The 21700-nt window shown below is 37.6% G+C and overlaps 1 protein-coding gene across 1 annotated transcript in view; it reads left to right on the top strand.

Annotated features, from left to right (window-relative positions):
- The first annotated feature begins 195 nt into the window (after nucleotides 1–195).
- Nucleotides 196–21700, top strand: part of LOC107595569 (spermatid perinuclear RNA-binding protein-like) — a 69895-nt gene continuing 48390 nt past the window's right edge. Inside the window, exon 1 of the mRNA XM_016286003.1 lies at nucleotides 196–288. The gene's annotated coding sequence lies outside the window, so the exon portion shown is untranslated. The remainder of the gene's footprint in view (nucleotides 289–21700) is intronic.

Raw genomic sequence — 21700 nt, 5'->3', positions numbered from 1 at the left:
TATGTATATATGTATGTATGTATGTATATATATATATATATATATATATATATATATATATATATATATATATATAGTGTGTGTGTGAAATTTAATTTGTTACAACATATTAAAAAGATTTTCATGAATGCAGCACTTTTGCAGTCTTTTCTGTGTTTGTTAGTTACGGTATTATTGTACTTCAATGAATGGATCAATAAATGATCTTCTCTTTCAGCAGGTCCAGATACGACAGCGTCTGTCCTCCGTGAGAAGGTGCTGGACAGGAGCAGGACGTAAGCGCTGACGGTACGTGACCGCTCTCTCGCTCTTGACCTCTCAAAAAAGGCCGTCCTGAGTGAGTCAGGCTGGGGTCAGGCACATAAATCAGCAGTCCTCCGGACCACCGCACTATTCTCGGATCTGTTTTGAGTACATGCTTTATGGGTGTGGCGCGCACAGAAACTCTCTCCCCACTGCTTATTTTGGGAATAATTAGTACAGGGTGGTCTGGACGCGGTTCAAGTGTTGAGTCTTAGTTTGTTAGAAATGAAGTGACGTGAAGTGAAGTGAAGTGACGTGACATGTGGCCAAGTATGGTGACCCATACTCAGAATTAGTGCTCTGCATTTACCCATCCAAAGTGCACACACACAGCAGTGAACACACACACACCGTGAACACACACCCGGAGCAGTGGGCAGCCATCTATGCTGCGGCGCCCGGGGAGCAGTTGAGGGTTCGGTGTCTTGCTCAAGGGCACCTCAGTCGTGGTATTGAAGGTGGGAGACAGCGCTGTACATTCACTCCCCCCACCTACAATCCCTGCCGGTACGAGACTCGAACCCACAACCTTTGGGTTATGAGTCCGACTCTCTAACCATTAGGCCACGACTTCCCCCTGAGAATGTATTTGCCCTCACAGCCGCTGGTGTTTGTTGATGAAACGGAACTGTGCTATTGGGAAATGCCATGTTTTATACCATTTACAATCCATAAGGCCATTGGGATGCGTTCCCATTGGACATTGAGGAGGATTGTAGGTTTACATGCCTGTTTCCGTGTAACTCTTTGGAGATGTTTAGTTAAACGTAAACGGTTTACTCTTGTGAGAGAGAGAGCCCGAGCCTTTGCTTTGCTTAAAGGGATAGTTCACCGAAAAAAGATGAATGAAAAAAGAAAAGGATCTCACTGTTTTTTGTCCATACAGTGAAAGTCAGTGGAGACGGTGCTATTTTTTGAATCTCATTGATCTTCAATGCATGGACCAAGAAGAAAACATTTCTTCAAAAGATCATCTTTTATGTATGTGAAAAGTCACACAGGTCTGGAACTTGCTGCGTCTTTCACAGTGAAGTGCGGCACTGCTTTCTTACACAAGCAGCTCATGATCATGATGAGTTTGTGTCGATATAATGTGCATTTGGAAATGCAACATATGCCTTCCCAAACATCTAATGAGTAGTGCTTATTAGGGTTGGGCCGATAGACGATGCCATCGTCCATCGCTGATGGCTGACAGACATCACGATGTTAAGCTGACATCGTGATCCCCACCCCCTCTCCCGCAATCCGCCTCATCCCAGTTCCGTGTTCGGAAAGGAAATGAAGTGTACTACGGAAACCCTAAAGGGAATAAATAGCCTATGAGATGGGAGGATAAAAAAAATATTTCAATACTTTTTCTCGCAATTATATCGTTGGGTAAGTATAGGCGACTGTATATAAATTGCTGGCATTAGGAAGCCGCTATTGAAACCGCTTTCAATTGCGCGCTCTCATTTTACTTTCACTTTCACTTTTGAGATTCGCGATCACAAGGACTCTGTACTATGGAGCGGATGTATTTGCCACACATTTGACAAGATTAGATGTTTGTCATTGGTTCTCAGGATCTGCAAATCATTCACCATCGTCCTATCAGACATTTCTCTTTACTCTGTGTATGTGGTAAGTGAACTTTCATGTACCGTAATGCAACAGGCTACCGCTAGCAAGTGGCTAACCTTTTAGTGGCTCCGTATAACGCGTTATTTGTTTCATTGCCCTCACAGCCGCTGGTGTTTGTTGATGAAACGGAACTGTGTTATTGGGAAATGCCATGTTTTATACCATTTACAATCCATAAGGCCATTGGGATGCGTTCCCATTGGACATTGAGGAGGATTGTAGGTTTACATGCCTGTTTCCGTGTAACTCTTTGGAGATGTTTAGTTAAACGTAAACGGTTTACTCTTGTGAGAGAGAGAGCCCGAGCCTTTGCTTTGCTTAAAGGGATAGTTCACCGAAAAAAGATGAATGAAAAAAGAAAAGGATCTCACTGTTTTTTGTCCATACAGTGAAAGTCAGTGGAGACGGTGCTATTTTTTGAATCTCATTGATCTTCAATGCATGGACCAAGAAGAAAACATTTCTTCAAAAGATCATCTTTTATGTATGTGAAAAGTCACACAGGTCTGGAACTTGCTGCGTCTTTCACAGTGAAGTGCGGCACTGCTTTCTTACACAAGCAGCTCATGATCATGATGAGTTTGTGTCGATATAATGTGCATTTGGAAATGCAACATATGCCTTCCCAAACATCTAATGAGTAGTGCTTATTAGGGTTGGGCCGATAGACGATGCCATCGTCCATCGCTGATGGCTGACAGACATCACGATGTTAAGCTGACATCGTGATCCCCACCCCCTCTCCCGCAATCCGCCTCATCCCAGTTCCGTGTTCGGAAAGGAAATGAAGTGTACTACGGAAACCCTAAAGGGAATAAATAGCCTATGAGATGGGAGGATAAAAAAAATATTTCAATACTTTTTCTCGCAATTATATCGTTGGGTAAGTATAGGCGACTGTATATAAATTGCTGGCATTAGGAAGCCGCTATTGAAACCGCTTTCAATTGCGCGCTCTCATTTTACTTTCACTTTCACTTTTGAGATTCGCGATCACAAGGACTCTGTACTATGGAGCGGATGTATTTGCCACACATTTGACAAGATTAGATGTTTGTCATTGGTTCTCAGGATCTGCAAATCATTCACCATCGTCCTATCAGACATTTCTCTTTACTCTGTGTATGTGGTAAGTGAACTTTCATGTACCGTAATGCAACAGGCTACCGCTAGCAAGTGGCTAACCTTTTAGTGGCTCTATAACGCGTTATTTGTTTCACGCTTCGGGTACACCCCTAACCCCGCCTCGTCCCCTGATGTCATCGTCCATCACGATGTTTCACTGCAGACATCGTTTGGTAGACATCGCCCAACCCTAGTGCTTATCAACAAAAAAAAAAGAAGCATTAAGGTATCTCTGTGGTTTGTTTTTCCCCACCAAAAAAGTTCAGTGGTGTAATGTTTGAAAATAAAATTAAGAAATAGTTAAGACAGCCATAAATAATATTAGTTTCATTTCACATTACAACTGTAAAATTACATTATAAATTTTTATCATTATTATTATTTATTTTATATTATATAAATATTTTTTTTTTTTTAATTTTATTTAGTATTATTAAATACTAGGGATGTAACGATTAACCGCGAGCCAGTCGAAAATCGATTCAAATATGTGACGATTCAAATTGGTTGAGATGCCAAACAAATCGCGATACAATTGGAGTAGGAGTTTATATGAATGTATCTCTGAGGGGAACTGTCCGTCTTTTGAAATGTTTACGTGGCATTTTCTTTTCATCTTGTCTCTAAACGATGCATATTAAAGTAGCATTCATAAGCGCAGCTCTGCTTTGTTTACAGCGGTAACCCAGGAAACACTGTACCATTGCTGTTCATAAGCGCCACCTGCTGTCAGAGAGTGAATCTGCATCTCATTCAGCTCTCTGCTGTTTCGTTCAGATGTTTTATGTAGTACAGTTTCACAAAACTAAAGTCAAACCATTCTGTTTTTTTCTTCAGATTTCGAAATTATACAGTCTAATTTAGATTAAAGGGGTCATATGATGCGATTTCAATTTTTCCTTTCTCTTTGGAGTGTTACAAGCTCTTGGTGCATAAAGAAGATCTGTAAAGATCTTGGACGCTCCTTCGTCAAATCTGCCCGCCTGCCACTGCTCACTCAAGCTGGCCTCCACATTCTCTAGGCCTCCGGCCTCCACTCACTCAAGGCCGCGGTGTGTGACGCTTTTTCGTTGTGAAAGCGAAACGACTTTGTTTGGTCTTCCAAAAGAGGACACGACTAGAAATCAGTGGTTAAGTTGTATTTACAACACTGTTCCAGAACACTTCAACCCAAATATTCAGATGTGTGCAGCGCATTTTATGGAGGACTGTTTCCTGATCCTGGGAGAGTAGACTACAATGCCGGCTGTTCTGACTCACAGACTGTAAGTACGTTTTTTATATTTAAAGAATTTGCCACTGATGATTCAAACGCAAGTTTTTTGGGCAGTGTAGTGTAGCTCTTGTTGTTTGTCATTTCTCCGATCACAAATGCAGACATGATTTTATGTTACGCTCCGGCTGAAAATGGCATCACAATATGGTAAGGGGCGTAACATTTCCGTCACACGCTTGAGGTATTTGGCCAATCACAACGCACTGGATAGCTGGCCAATCAGAGCACACCTCGCTTTTCAGACCGATGAGCTTTGAAAAAATCGACGCGTTTCAGAAAGGCGGGGCATAGAGGAGAAACAATAATGTACAGTATGTGGAAAATAATGTGTTTTTTAACCTTAAACCGCATAAGCACATTTCATTACACCAAATACACAAAATAATGTTATTTTTACTACTCATGCTGCATGTATGCTGCATCTTTCTTTGGATCATGATTTAAATCCAGTGGTTGCCTCTAATTTTAAATGGAAAGAGCACAGACAAAGCCTTAGTTTGTTCATATTAAGAGATTTCTTTTATTTGTGTAACTTGTTTGATTTGTGGTTTGTTTTAAAATTTCTATTTAGTTTTGTTATTTTAATTTCACAAAGAAACGTGCAGCAATAGCCTAATAAAACGACACCTTTTCATTTACTGTATAATGTCTTCAATCATTTTGTTAAAAAAAATCGTGAGAAAATCGAATTGTGAATTCAAAATCGTGACTCGAATCGTGAGTTGAGTGAATAGTTACATCCCTGTTAAATACACTTTTTGCAGTGAAACATTAAAATAGTAATATTTATTTTGTTTGTAGTAATTTTATATTTTTATTTAGTAGTAATAATAATAATGATAATAGTTGAAATTTTTTCACCAATGCACAATTTTATTTTACAGTGAAATATTAAATGGTAATATTTAGCTTAATTTAATAATTGTTATTGTAATTATTATTATTGTTATCATTATTACTAAATACACTTTTTTGCAGTGAAATATTAAAATAGTAATTTTTATTTGTAGTAATTTTAATTTAATAATAATAATATATTTATTATTATTATTTAATTATTTTATTTTCTTTATTGTAATTATTTTTTTAAATGTAGCCATATTGTTGTATAATCACAATCTTGCAGCCCTAAAAAGTGAAAGTGAAGTGACGTGTTGCCAAGTATGGTGACCCATACTTTGTGCTCTGCATTTAACCCATCCAAGTGCACACACAGTAGTGAACACACACACACACACACACACCCGGAGCAGTGGGCAGCCAATGCTGCGGCGCCCGGGGAGCAGTTGGGGGTTCGGTGCCTTGCTCAAGGGTCTCACCTCAGTCGTGGTATTGAAGGTGGAAGAGAGCGCTGTACATTCACTCCCCCCACCGACAATTCCTGCCGGACCTGACACTCGAACCCGCAGCCTTCATGTTACAAGTCCGACTCTATCCATTAGGCCAAGACTGCCTCAAACAAAGAGTGAACCAGCCAGATTGTGTTACTCCCAGAGCAATTTTGGGACAACCTAATGGGTTACAGATGTATGTCCTCAGCACCACTCTTGATCTACAGAACATCCTATAGGAGAGCAAACATGGACTACTGACGTCGTAATCACATTACCTTTATGTCTGCATAGGGATGGCTCATTCTCAAGCATCCACTGACACAGGAAAGGCCAATTTATCACGGCTACTAAGTTGTAATTGTGAAGTGAAGTGCATGGAGCAAAAAATAACCAAGGAGTGGTTGTGGGTGGCATTGATCTTGTCTTGGCCTAGGCAGAAATTTACCAATCATTGTCTTAAGTCTGTTGGTTTTGGCTCGCTCTAGCTCTTTGTGCAGTGGAGTGGATGTTGAGAGCGATTCTATTGCTCCTCTCAGACTCGCTTTAGGTAATGGAGTGTGTCGCTGTTCCGACAGACCAACACGCTTGGACTTCCTGTTCAAATGGTGGCTAATCAGTCTCTGCTGGTTTGAACTACAAGCGTGAGCAAGTTGCGAAGACTGACAACTTGTGCCCGCTTGAATCCACATTACTCTTCTGTCTTATAACCCTCGATTTGTTAGCTGTAGAGATAAATGAACATGATTCTCTTGCCCAAACCCTGCCGTCATCACACTACTTCCCCCAGGATGCTTGGTGGAGCAGATGCTAAGCCCCGCCCTCAGAGCCACACACCGACACACATGCTCACGGTGCGGCCAATCCACGTGAGTGTATTCCCAGGCTGCCTCTCATATTCCTGCACGCTCGTCTCTCTCTATCAAACACACACACACTCTTTCGCCGCAGTGTCCTTGAGAATCCAATGACTTTGGCAGCCCGCGCCTCTATCTCTGCGGTTTCAGTACATCTGACATTTCCGCGTTAATTGTTAGTCCTGCATGTAGTAACAGACTAATGTTGCTTTATTCTCCTCACACTTTTTGTCCTTGAGAACCTTGAAGATGATTCATTCTGATACAGATACATTATTCTTATTCTTATTCTAAATTATCAATGTAGTTATAGCAGCAGTAATATTAGTAGTAATAATAATAATAATTTAACAAAACAGTAATGTATTATTTGTATTACTATATTGAAATCAAAATCATTAAAAAGTAAATGCAATACAATAACAAAAGTGTAAATAAAGACATGTTTGTATTTATTATTATTTAAAATTAAATGCAGTAGTAGTAATAATAAAATAACAAAATGTATTATTTTTATTACTGTATTAAAATGAAAATAATTAAAGTGAAATAATAACAACAAAAGTGTTCATATTAACAAGCTTGTATTTATTATTATTATTATTATTATTATTATTATTAGTAGTAGTAGTAGTAGTAGTAGAATGTGGTCACAGCTCTCTAAATATTGCCACCCAGCACTAAAACAGTCTATATAAATTGACCAGTACTCACAAACCAGCCTCACAGCTTAACAAACGCACATTTCATTGTGCTTTAACTCACTTCAATAAATACATATATTTACTTTATTATTATTATTATTATTTAATTATTTTATTTTCTTTATTGTAATTATTTTTTTAAATGTAGCCATATTGTTGTATAATCACAATCTTGCAGCCCTAAAAAGTGAAAGTGAAGTGACGTGTTGCCAAGTATGGTGACCCATACTTTGTGCTCTGCATTTAACCCATCCAAGTGCACACACAGTAGTGAACACACACACACACACACACACCCGGAGCAGTGGGCAGCCAATGCTGCGGCGCCCGGGGAGCAGTTGGGGGTTCGGTGCCTTGCTCAAGGGTCTCACCTCAGTCGTGGTATTGAAGGTGGAAGAGAGCGCTGTACATTCACTCCCCCCACCGACAATTCCTGCCGGACCTGACACTCGAACCCGCAGCCTTCATGTTACAAGTCCGACTCTATCCATTAGGCCAAGACTGCCTCAAACAAAGAGTGAACCAGCCAGATTGTGTTACTCCCAGAGCAATTTTGGGACAACCTAATGGGTTACAGATGTATGTCCTCAGCACCACTCTTGATCTACAGAACATCCTATAGGAGAGCAAACATGGACTACTGACGTCGTAATCACATTACCTTTATGTCTGCATAGGGATGGCTCATTCTCAAGCATCCACTGACACAGGAAAGGCCAATTTATCACGGCTACTAAGTTGTAATTGTGAAGTGAAGTGCATGGAGCAAAAAATAACCAAGGAGTGGTTGTGGGTGGCATTGATCTTGTCTTGGCCTAGGCAGAAATTTACCAATCATTGTCTTAAGTCTGTTGGTTTTGGCTCGCTCTAGCTCTTTGTGCAGTGGAGTGGATGTTGAGAGCGATTCTATTGCTCCTCTCAGACTCGCTTTAGGTAATGGAGTGTGTCGCTGTTCCGACAGACCAACACGCTTGGACTTCCTGTTCAAATGGTGGCTAATCAGTCTCTGCTGGTTTGAACTACAAGCGTGAGCAAGTTGCGAAGACTGACAACTTGTGCCCGCTTGAATCCACATTACTCTTCTGTCTTATAACCCTCGATTTGTTAGCTGTAGAGATAAATGAACATGATTCTCTTGCCCAAACCCTGCCGTCATCACACTACTTCCCCCAGGATGCTTGGTGGAGCAGATGCTAAGCCCCGCCCTCAGAGCCACACACCGACACACATGCTCACGGTGCGGCCAATCCACGTGAGTGTATTCCCAGGCTGCCTCTCATATTCCTGCACGCTCGTCTCTCTCTATCAAACACACACACACTCTTTCGCCGCAGTGTCCTTGAGAATCCAATGACTTTGGCAGCCCGCGCCTCTATCTCTGCGGTTTCAGTACATCTGACATTTCCGCGTTAATTGTTAGTCCTGCATGTAGTAACAGACTAATGTTGCTTTATTCTCCTCACACTTTTTGTCCTTGAGTACCTTGAAGATGATTCATTCTGATACAGATACATTATTCTTATTCTTATTCTAAATTATCAATGTAGTTATAGCAGCAGTAATATTAGTAGTAATAATAATAATAATTTAACAAAACAGTAATGTATTATTTGTATTACTATATTGAAATCAAAATCATTAAAAAGTAAATGCAATACAATAACAAAAGTGTAAATAAAGACATGTTTGTATTTATTATTATTTAAAATTAAATGCAGTAGTAGTAATAATAAAATAACAAAATGTATTATTTTTATTACTGTATTAAAATGAAAATAATTAAAGTGAAATAATAACAACAAAAGTGTTCATATTAACAAGCTTGTATTTATTATTATTATTATTATTATTATTTAAAATTAATTCTGTGTAGTAGTTGCAGTAGTAATAATATAACAAACAGTAATATATTATTTCTAGGGCTGTCAGTCGATTACATTTTTTATCTAATTAATTACATGATGTTTCGATTAATTAATCGCAAAATGAATTTGACTGTGAAAATGCCCAAAAAAGGTTATTTAAAGATATTTTTGTTAAATGAGAAAGTATCAAGTAGACATTACAAATTGTAGCTTTAGAAATATTTTATTTGATTCAACAAAAAAATTTATTACACATAAACATTTAGGCTACAACGGCCTAACATAAACTATGGAACATAAAAGAAGATAATTTGAGGAACATCTCAGTATTGTATGTTCATACAATGAAAGTCATTGGCAACCAAAACAGCTTTGTACTTTTTGTAAAATACCTTCCTTTATGTTCCACAAAAGAAAGGTTTGAAACGACATGAGAGTGAGTAAATGATGACAGAATTTAAATTTTTTTTGGGTGAACTATCCCTTTAATGTTTTTATTATTATTGTTGTTATTATTATTATTGTTAATTAATTATTCAAAATAAATGCGTATTCAGAATAAACAAATAGACAAAGGTGTAGTTTGATGACGCAGTGACTGAGTGTGGAATCATGGGAGTTGTGGTCTTCATCCCCACAGCCGATGCAATCTGACGGGACTCGGGCAGAAATCATGTTCATGGATGAGCTCATGATTTATTAAGGTAGTAGAATGAAGCAGGGTGAGGCTTAAGCCGTCGAAGCAAAACGAGGCCGCTGAACGAGCGTGACACACGGCTCGAAAGCAGCGGCGCTTTTATTATGCCACAGTCGACCGCTTCTGCTCCTTCTGGTCGTGCGTATGTGGGGTAAAGCAGCGGGGCTTTTATTATGCCACAGTCGACCGCTTCCGCTCCTTCCGGTCGTGCGTATGTTTGGTAAAGCAGCGGGGACCGCTTCTGCTACTTCTGGTTGTGCGTATGTGGGGGTAAAAATCAGCACTGTTTTATCATACTAGATACGTTTGAAAGTTCTGTTATAATGCTACTCTGTGCGGTCGTCACCGGTCTATTAAAACACACAACATATTAAAGCGTGTTTGGTGTTTCCATGTTTTCTACAAAACAAAACCGGAAATCGAGGGGTTATGACGTCATTGGCAGGCGACACAATGACACTATAGACACGCTCCGTGTCACTAGTTAAAATAGCTTATTTCTCTGGATTTAAACATTCTTCGAAACGTTTGGGATAATGTAAATCAAGGTTATTATAGTTTTGAATTTTTAAATTGGTTTTATTTTAATATCGTTTTCAAATTTGCTAAACAATTCAGTTTCGTTTTTATTCATTTCGTTAATGTTACTTTCGTTTTTATTTTGTGAATGCATTTTTATTTAGTTTTTATATAGTTTAGTTTCAGTTTTAATTAAAGTTTAGCATAATTAACAGATCACTTCCAGAGCGCAGGCCAAAGAAAGCTAAAAGGCAATAAGGCATAATTTAGACTTAGCGATGCAAATGTCTAGCGACACAAAATTAACGCATGCTGAGATTGATTAAATGGTAAAAGTATATAAATATACGCCAAAATGAAGCAGTCAAGCCTTTTTACTAAATAAATCTACACAAGTTGTGCTTAATGTCATATCTAATGATGTGTATTGAGATATTTCATATGACAATAAATGTAGCCTAATTTGGTTATGACGTTAGATGTCTTTTTTCTTTTTTAACAATCATAATATATTGTAACTGTTGTGTCTTGCTAACTTTTCCGTGAGCAACTGCGTATAAATCATAACTAGGACTAATGAAATTCAATAATATCGGCAATAGCATTTAACAGTAAAGGCTCATATTTTAATGTTCTTTTAATTTGTTAAGAATTATAAGCGTGTTTATGATGTGATTTAGCCTATGCAGTATGCACATTTGTCCGAAAGCCTGGCAGAGTGATCGCAAGATGCTATGCTAAAGTGTTGTATTGTTTTCAGAAAGGATGCACGTTCTCGTCTTTTTTTTTCTGTTAATTATTACGTTGCACTGCGTGCCTGTTTTTCTTCAAAGCACCAACTTAGAATGCCTAATGTTGGTTTGATTGCTTGTGGTACATAAGAAAATAAATAATTTTGCCTACCTGATGTAATGGATTTAATGCGGGTGCGGTTCGGGTCGCGACTCGCGGTCTTTGTCAAACGGGTCTGGTACAGAATTAAATTAGTGCTGCTGTTGGATAAGGAGTCGGGTGTTCTGTTAAGTAGCTACTGCTGGTGCACATTTACCAAACAGGACCCGTGCAGGCTTTAAACTGCTTTGCGTCTCTCCGTCAGATAACCCCACGTGCCCGATCCGCCCTTCACGGGAAGTTCCCTAAACCTCCACACAACTCATATATTTTTCCGCCAAGGGGTGAGAACGTAATGATTACTAAAACAATTATTTATTTTTGATAATTATTTTTTTTCAGTTAGTTTTTTCAGTAACTGTTGTTAGTTTCGTTTCGTTTTAGTTTTTGAATTATTTTGTCATTTTTATTTTATTTCAGTTTACGAAATTGATTTTCATTGGATAAGGAGTCGGGTGTTCTGTTAAGTAGCTACTGCTGGTGCACATTTACCAAACAGGACCCGTGCAGGCTTTAAACTGCTTTGCGTCTCTCCGTCAGATAACCCCACGTGCGCGATGCGCCATTTACGGGTATTTCCCTAAACCTCCACACAACTCATATATTTTTCCGCCAAGGGGTGAGAACGTAATGATTACTAAAACAATTATTTATTTTTGATAATTATTTTTTTTCAGTTAGTTTTTTCAGTAACTGTTGTTAGTTTCGTTTCGTTTTAGTTTTTGAATTATTTTGTCATTTTTATTTTATTTCAGTTTACGAAATTGATTTTCATCAATCGTTTTCGTCTTGGTTTTAGTTTTCGTTTACGAAAATAACCTTGATGCAAGTACACAAGTCAGCAAAATATATAACACTGTTCTAGTGGTTTTTGGATATTTTAATAAAAAAATCTTACATATTGTGCCTTTAAATGATACTCTAAATAAGAAACTAAATCTGCCAGGAGGTGGCGGTAAATGTCTTCAGTCGATTCGTTCAAACGGCTGATTCATTCAGTAATGAAGTAAACTGCTCTCTTTATGAATGGGTATTTGAATCATTGGTTCACACGATTCGTTCAAAACGCTGATTCATTCAGAAACTAAACACCGCTGTGTTGCTCGGAGATGTGCAACAATTCTGCTGTGGCTTTAAAGGTAATATATTCTTTGCAAAATTGAGCAAAAACACATAATATTGTGTTTGAAATATAACACAATATGAACTTCTTACTGAACTGTTGTATAAAATCGCATTTAAACTTGTGATATTCGGGTCAAAAACAGCATTTGTGTAATAGCCCTGCTCGTGTGATATCGATATTGTATGATATAAATATGAGACAAAAACCCATAAAGGGGCATTTTTTGCACCAATATCTTGAATTTTAGGGCATAACTGCATTTATGGAGTTGTTGCCCTGCATCATATTTGTCAACAGTCAACTGTAAGAAATGTAAGATGACGTACAGGTCTGGGGGCGGGGCCAGTGTGTTAACTGCGTTAAAATATTTTAATAGTGTTGTTTTTTGTAACTAATTAAGTTAACGCGTTAAACTGACAGCCCTAATTATTTCTATTGCTATTTTAAAATTAAAGTAATTAAAAACTGAAATAGTTAAATGACAAAAGGGTTGATAAAAACATGTTTGTATTTATTTATTTTTATATAGCAATAAAATAATTATACATTACCGGTTTATAATAATAATAATAATAATAATAGTTTATTATTATTCATAATAATAACAGCAACTAATAATGTAACAAATAATAATATAAATTGTCATACTATACTAGGGATTTTTAAAAAATAATTTAAGTGTTCAAGTGCTGAAGTATCTATATGTGCAATTGTATACTGCAGTATATTTTCCGGTTTCACAGTATCCTTAAATCTGTGAAGTTTTTCCAAATCCGTATCTAATCAGAAATCGCCGTCTGATGTTTGAAATCAATTCATTGAAGCCTCTCTCTTTCTTTGCCATTTCCTGTGCGCTACTGTATTTCTTTGAGTAGTCTTTGTTCTCTGCCAGGCTTTGTTATTCCCATCTCATATCTGTTTTTCATCATTTTCAGATGTGTTGTGGACAGGCTGAATAGGTATGTCTTGAAAGGGCTGTTGAGTGGAAGACATAAACATGAGAGAGACTCTGTTCTGTCTGAAGCTGCTTGAATTTCTGATTAAAACTCTGTCTGCCGCTGGGACTCCTGGAGTCAGCGAGCGCTGCTGATGAATACAGATAAACACTCATTCACCAGAGATGCACGTTTCCTTAGATGAATAATAAGCATGTGCACAACTATATGTATTTAAAATTGGATAGAATTGAACTATTTTTACTTGATACAGCTGTTAACCATAACTGAACTATACTGTGAGATGCAACAGCATGGCATTAAAGAAGTTAAATGCGATGCAAAGCCATTTCATGCAGTCTTTAATCTGACTGGGAGTTGGTGTGTTAGATTGAGTTTTGTTGTGCCAGTGGTCAGACGATGCCTCTGTCTGTAATATAGCATCTCAATCCTCAGCCTCTCACAGCAATAAGAGCCACTCCATCTGTCTCTCTCTCTCTCTCTCTCTCTCTCTCTCTCTCTCTCCTCCTGTCTTGCATTCGTCGCTCCCTGGGAATCAGGGAGTTGCTGCTGGAAGGATGTAGCCATGACGACAATTCCCGAGGGATGAGCCGGCACAGAGCCTCACTTTTTTTTGCCCATCTTGCCATGCAATCTCTCTTTTTTTCCCCTTTCTTTCTGTGTCTTTTTTTCTTTCAGTATTTGTCTTATAACTACTGTCCAAAACTGGTGCTTTTCAGGATTATACACATTCACATGTGTATCTTTTGTCAGGCCAGCAAGAACAATGATTATATAAATATAGAATTATAAAAATTCAATTTCTGATAAATTATTATAAATGGAAAAAAGAATAGAACCACACAAAACTAATAAAATAAATCATTCCTGCATGATGAGCCAGCAGAGCCTCACTTTGTTTTCCCATCTTACCTTGCAATCTCTATCTTTCTTTTTTCTTTCTTTTCTCTCTCTCAGTATTTGTCTTAATAGTGCATTTGTGTTACCCCAAAAAGTACCATGCAAAACTAAGTAAACTGATAAAATAATGCAATTAATAATAAAATGAAGAAAAAATTTTGAAAATGAAAAAAAATATATTGAAGAATTATTCAAAATAGAATTAAGAACAGTGAGAAACTAAGGAAGTAAACAAAAATGTAATAAATAAATGAAAAATTACACGAGAAAAAAAATTCAAATAAAATTGAACAAAATGCAGAAAAGATTATAAATAAAAATAAAATGATCAATGAATAATTATAATTAGAAATAAATAAAGAACAATACAAAACTAAGTAGACAAACAATAATTAAATGAATTTTATTTGGGGAAAATAATGTTATAAATAAAATAGGAATACAAATCTAAATAAGTAAATAAAATTATTTATTGTAAATAAAAGGAATTCAGGGAAATGTGACATACATTGATCATGAAATTGAACACAAACGCTCTTTTCATTCCTTTCTTTCTAACACCATCCAACTTCAGAGGGCCTCTGAAAACCAGGCCATTCTGACTGCTGAATTAGTGAAAAATTCATGTTCAGAATCCAAAGAGACGCAGGGAGTAAACGGATATTTGAGAGAGCGAGAGGGAGAGAGACGGCCACTGAAATATTTACAACATCGCTCAATCTGATTGACTGTAGACTGCTTGTCCCAGTGCATTGTGGGCCGTGGTTACCTCTGGATACAGTAGGGGGTGGGTTATTCTGAGAGAGTCGGTGAGGGATCACGCTAATGAATTGGTGTTGTCGAGTAACATGGCCAAATTGACCCGGAATGAATGGATTCACTGATCCGCTCTGACTTGGCTCCGAGGTGCTGCGGCTCCCATGCGCACAAACACGCTCTGTTTTTCCTCTTTCAGATTACCCACACTTGTTCTAAATTCCTCATTCTGCATAAACACTGAGTTTCTTCTGTGCCGCCTCGCTGCTTTCACAAACCCACCTCTCAGGAGCAGTTCCTCAGGTCGCACGTGCTGGAGAGGTGCAGTATGGAGTGGCAGGGGCCGGCGTGCAGCCCACTGGGCTGACTGCAGCATGAACAGATGGTGCCCATGATACTGAGCAACGGCGGCCCAAGGTTAGACGCGACTCTAAAGGGGAGCTGATGCACTGATTCGCTCTGCGTGTCAGCGTATGAAGCTGAAGCGGAGAGAGGAGCAAGAGAGAGCGACGTGACCCGTGTGCTGTTATATAAGGGTCCTTTCAAAGGGTCAAATGATGGGAAACAGGATTTTTCTTGCTCTTTTAAAAGATTGACTATTAAAGTACTTTAATGCAGTGTTTCAGAAACACTGGACATCAATTTGAAGGAATGACGGAATAAAGTGAAGTTAAGAAAACTGTAGAGAAGTTCTTAAAAGTACCTCATAAAATTGGAAAATGTTTATGCACTTGGGATGTCTGAGGAATAAAAGTTAAAGTAAAACTCAATTATGACTGTTAGTCAAAGAAACGTTGATCTATTATAAGAAGACTTCATGGAAAGAGGTAAAATACTACAAGTATGGCCTCTTATAGTGTACCTTCAGAGCGTCTGAGCTGTGATGCATCATTTCTTTGAAATCTGTCTACAGGAAACAGGATGATGATGATTTTGGGGTTGACCGCTGTGCTGTGTTTAACTGTTTTCTTGGCTCAGTTCTACTCGAGAGCCTTTTTGATTTATTGGCGGGATACAAAGTGTTGAGCGGGCTGAATTTGCACGCTCACACACACTCTCGCTCTGCCTGTGTAAACACACACATTAATATTTCCTTCATCTGCTTTTCTTACTTGTCCAGCAGTGTTTCCAATCATTTTCTCCATCTCTTTCCTGCATCTATTCACTTCATTGTCCTGATGGAGTTTCCCTCTGCCCTGCTCGGTTTCCTTTTCATTTTTTTGGTACGTCCTTGCTTTATTAAAGTTTTCATCAATAGTATATCTTAACTCTAAGTGCAAAACAAGTGTTGTATGTGTTTCCTCTCTTTGTCCATTAACACTTCTCTAGAGATCTAATCCACTCTAAATGGCTTTCACTTTAAGCTCTTGTTTTGTAACATGGACAGCTGTATTTTTAGCACTTTTATTGTGTTACCGAAGCTACTGGAGGCTTGAAGCATCCTGGGAAGTCTGTACACTCTAAAAAATGCTGGGTTAAATTAAACCCAGTGCTTGGTAAAATAGGGACAAACCCAGCAATTGGGCTGTTTTGACCCAGCGGTTGGGTTAAATGTTTAACCCAACCTTCTAGGTAGTAACCAACCGCTGGGTCAAAACAACCCAATTGCTGGGTTTGTCCCTATTTTATCCAGCACTGGGTTGTATTTAACCCAGCATTTTTTAGAGTGTAGAATTTATTTTGTGTCGCCGTAACCCCAGGCAGCACAAACAACTCCAGTCTTTGAGAAACTCTTAAGTGTTTTTGTGCTTGTGAGGTGTCAAAATTATTTTGACTAGTGATTGTCTTTTTTGTTCACATAATTTCTGCAAAAAAAAAAAAACATAATACACATACTCCCTGCAGAGACATTTTTCACACAGAAATTAGAAAAAAATTTACGATTTTCCTTTAAAGGGGTCATGAACTGGCTTTTTATATTATTTGATACTGTTGTCTGAGGTCCACTTATGATGTTCATGTGGCTTTTACAGTCAAAACATCAAAATCAATAAGTAATAGGCTATTTTCTACCCTGATTTTGAAGCCAGCTCGAGAAACGCTCGGTTTTTATGGGCGTGCCGCATTGAAGACTTCGAAGTAAATGCCCACTGTTATGATTGGATAAGTTTTGCATAGTAAACTAACTTTCTGTGGGTCTGTTGGACAAGCTACGTCCTTCATAGTTGGAGCCTTCTGTGACTTTGGTTAGACACGTACACACAATCAGGACATATCAAGTGATCTCTAATAAAGCAATAGTGACACATAGTACAAATATTTTTTTCTCACATAAGTGTGCTATTGTGTATTAAAAATAAAGTTTAAAAATAATTTAAAATAAAGTTCAACCATGCATTCCTAATATTTGAATCCGAAGGAAGGTTATGCAGTGACTCTGTTCTTCCACAAGCAGACACGGCACAATATTTTGCGATCTTTAACTGCATGTTTATCGCTTGGTTGCTCGATCCGATTTAGCGCCACTTACGTTATTTTCCTACTATGTCATGTGTGATTCAGTGGGCTGGGCTACAGAATTAGGTGTTGATATTCTTCTGTGGAGGAATGTTTAACCTATCTATTAGTAGGCACATTCCAAGATCTGGCGTTCGCTGGGCCTGGTGTCAATAAAAGCTTTTATTTAAATAACAAGGACGTTTTCAGTTCTGAAATTTACAGGATATTCTTTTAGTATGATCTCTTATATGTCAAAAGCTCAAGTAAAAGTTGATTTCTCAATTCATAACCCCTTTAAGACTTACAAGAAGGTAGAATGGCACAAAGGTTTTATGATTTTTTTTTGTTTACAATATATTATAATAATAATTTCTGGTCGTCAAATCTGATTGGCTGAGAGCCTTTTCCAGTGGTGCGATTTTCTAGTGATAACAGCACTCCAACTGTTTTGCCGTTTGTATCACTCCGCTTGACGTATTTCTCACAGCGAGTGTCATGGCGGACGCCCAAATCCACTATAATTTTATAAATAATACTGTTTTTGTGTCATGGAGTGTAACTTTAAGAGTTTTTTTTTTGGTGAGAATGTAGTTGTTTAGACTTTTAAATTTGTGGTTTGTTAATAAAAATAACGTCTATTTGAAAATTTGCTTCAAAGTTTTCAGAGACGTGAGCTCCAGGGCGTCAGCGCTCATGAACCTGCCGAGAGCAGCCTCACCTCGGCCATATCTTCTGGAATTTGCCGTTGGCTCTGATGTCTCTATAGTGGTTAAACATGAGATATAATTCGTTTTGGGTAAATCTAAAAGGGCAATCTTTGGTCTCTGAGCATTTATTCCAGAGCAAATAGTTTTGACTGATGCAAAATCTCCTCATGTTATATTTTATGTAACTTCAGTGCAGTATATCAGAGCGCTGGCTTTGTACTTTTGACTGATTTGCCTGGCAACTTTTATGATGGCTGATGTTGTTTATTAAATATTATTATTAAAAAATATATATATTTTATATGAATAATAGTAGTATTTAATAATAGTATTTAGTATTGAGAAATGGTGTGTTTGTTGGTGAGGGTAATGTTAGTTACATTGTTCCGCAATTAGATGGCGACAAGAGACTGTTTTTATGAGTGAGTCAGCAGTAAAGACTTTTATATTGAAAGAGACTGAAACATGGTTGTAAACAAGGAAGTTGTTTTTACTTTCAACAACACCTTTTTAAGATGCAGCCAACAAATGCAGTGAGCAGCGCTGTCATCGGAAATCACCCTTAACAGATGAAAGGATAGTACGACAAAAATATCGCTTTCCTCAGCAGACATTCAAACAAATGTTTTATTGTGAGTATGAGAGTGAGTTGAGTGAATGCTGTATCAGATGCAGGTAATCACCCTCGCTCAGTTCATCTCTCTCTCTCATAATACTCAACTCTACATGAGCTTTTAATACAGTGATACAGTAAGCTTTCAATGAAGCAACGCAATGTTCCTTTGTTATTGCAGTTCTAAAGTGATGTTTTCGAATTAGTAACGGAGGCTTGAGCTCAGCTGTTAAACTGTCAAACTGAGATTTGAATCAAGCGGAAGGAAGTAGTTCTGCACAAAAGAGGGTTTTTAGAGACACTCCGTTGTTGTCTCTTTTTTTTTAATTTACACATTTGTGCTGTCAAACTGTTGTATAAATGCAATATCACACTCATAGAATTAAGATATGGCTGTACAGTATATCAGTACGCTGTGATTACCTATGGGCGAATCACAGCTGTGCTGATATACAGCCATATATTGCACTGCTACAAGTGTATGTACAGGTGCATCTCAATAAATTATAATGTCGTGGAAAAGTTCATTTATTTCAGTAATTCAACTCCAATTGTGAAACTCGTGTATTAAATAAATTCAATGCACACAGATTGAAGTAGTTTAAGTCTTTGGTTCTTTTAATTGTGATGATTTTGGCTCACATTTAACAAAAACCCACCAATTCACTATCTCAACAAATTAGAATACTTCGTAAGACCAATAAAAAAACAAAATATATATAAAGAGCATGTAAAAGTAGCCATAATCTCTTGAGTACAAAGATATTCTCTGTCTGGGTTTATTTTAGAGCAACTGCCATTAAATTAATACATGCTCAGACTGACTGTAGTTTTAATACCACAACAATTTTTCACTTTTTGCATTTGTAATGTGTGTGTATTTGTGCAGTGTAGGCTTTTATAATAAAACGCTATTTGGCAGAGAGTGTGTGTATGGGGATTTGAACGTTGATGTGTGGGAGTTTTCTTGAAGTCCTCAGGTGACATCAAAGAGGAGATCAGTTTGATGCATCTCATTTAATAAATCCAGGCCATTTTGCCGTTCCTCGTTTAAAATGTCCTAGCAGTACAAGACAAACGAGTCAGCCAGTACTGTAGATCAGGTTTATGCCCACACTAATGCCTAAACCTTTAACCCAAGCCAATGTGTGTAGTGAAATCTAAAGCTTTTATTAAGAAGTTAAAGCAGCACTATGTAACTTTTGGCGCTCTAGCGGTTAATAAACAGAACTGCACACATCCCGCGGAAGAACATTCCAACCAGAGCTACTTCTCTAAGTTTATGTCTCTGGCGATTCACGCAGGTGTGTGTTCCTCCGCAGCGGTGACGACCCGACCAGGCTACAATAGTCCAAATATAAGTACTTATTAAGTGTACCTTAGTGATTCGGAATAAGACAAAAACGCGGTTTGGAAGATGAATTCATGATGTACTCCCTTATTATATACATTTTGCAAATTTTGAAAACAGGAAAAGTTACATAGTGCTGCTTTAAGCGGTTTAATTTGAACAGAATATTGATTGTTTTGTATTAAAGATAAAGTGTGTAATTTCTGTGCCATTAGTGGCATAAACATGTTAAAAATAAAGACAAGCATGTTAGATGCTGGGAAAAACGGACTAATAATGACTAAAAAAACCTTGGAAAAATTAAGCGGTGTAATTAGCTGAAGAATACTTGAAAGCTACATTAAACTGGTATAATTTATACAGTTAATATTTACAGTAGTGTTTAACATTTAATTGGCTCCTATATTTAAAAAGTTAAACATTAACATAAAATTAAACGAATATAGTGTGTTTGTTAGCATATTAGTATTTGCTATGGGATTGAAATGGGTATCAAATCATGTGAATTTAACTGGTAGTGATATTTATTTATTTATTTTACTTTGATTACTCTTCAGGAAAAACTGAGATAGGAAGTATTTTTACAGAGAAAATTACACATAGCAGCCTATTCCTGTCAGTATAATATTGAGTTTTGTTTGGGAGGCGTTTGCTCTGATGGATCTTTGTGTCTGCTGTGCATCTGTTAGCGTCACATTAGGCCTTCAGAAGTTGATTGAGGAAGTGACAAAACTGTGTAAGTGAGACAAATGAGAATTATGTGAGGAAAAGTGAGTCTAAGAGAGAGATTGTGATGTATTTATGGGAAGAGTAGATGACAACAGGAAGTCACACGCTAGTTGCTGGTCTCTAGTTATACTTTGTAATCTCTCTATCCTTGTTATCCCCCTCTCCCTTATTTGAATAAAATTAAATTACTGCGTCATCGGGGAGAACTGCAGAATACAGAATACAAGCTGAGGCTCACTCTGTTTGTCTCAAGACTTCAGAACAAATGAGCGTGACCGCACACATAAACTCAGAAGAAACACACTGAGGTAAACATTCACAATGTTTAGTTTATTCATAACAAGATATAGTTAAAGAACACCATGACAAGTGAGCTATTTTACTCAATATTCTCACGACGCAAAAAAAACATTCAAAACACCTACAGAGTGCACGCATTACGTGAAGTCTAGTGCGCGTGCGCATTTGCAGTGCGCTCTGCCTGATCACTGCATGATTCAGTCTATTAAAATACATTCAGAATGATCACAAATTCAAGACATGGGGGCAGAAAATGTGTATATTTATACTCAAGTTCACACGGAAGAGTGCCTTTTTTTCTCCAAAAATTACCATATACAAATGTGATATTGATTTTTTTACAACAGCTCAATAAACTAGAAGTTTTATTAAGAGACTTACCATATTTAGACACCATATTGCCTGTTTTTGCACTAACAAAAATTATTCCAAATAAAGCCACAGCGCTGTTTTGCGTCTCTGAGCAACATGACGGTGTTTCGTTCCCGAATGAATCAACCGTTTAAATGATTCGGTTCAGTCGCAATGACTCGCTTAACAGTGACTTACTGCCACCTACTTTTAATTTCACATTTAAAGTATCTTTTCATTTTTTTTTAATTATTTCAAATATCAGTATTCGATGTTTT

The sequence above is a fragment of the Sinocyclocheilus grahami genome, unplaced genomic scaffold, assembly GCF_001515645.1.
Source record: "Sinocyclocheilus grahami isolate Dianchi unplaced genomic scaffold, SAMN03320097.WGS_v1.1 scaffold204.1, whole genome shotgun sequence".
NCBI classification, from domain to species: domain Eukaryota; kingdom Metazoa; phylum Chordata; class Actinopteri; order Cypriniformes; family Cyprinidae; genus Sinocyclocheilus; species Sinocyclocheilus grahami.
Note: the sequence above shows the minus strand (reverse complement) of the source record. Positions and strands in the feature narration are given on the sequence as shown.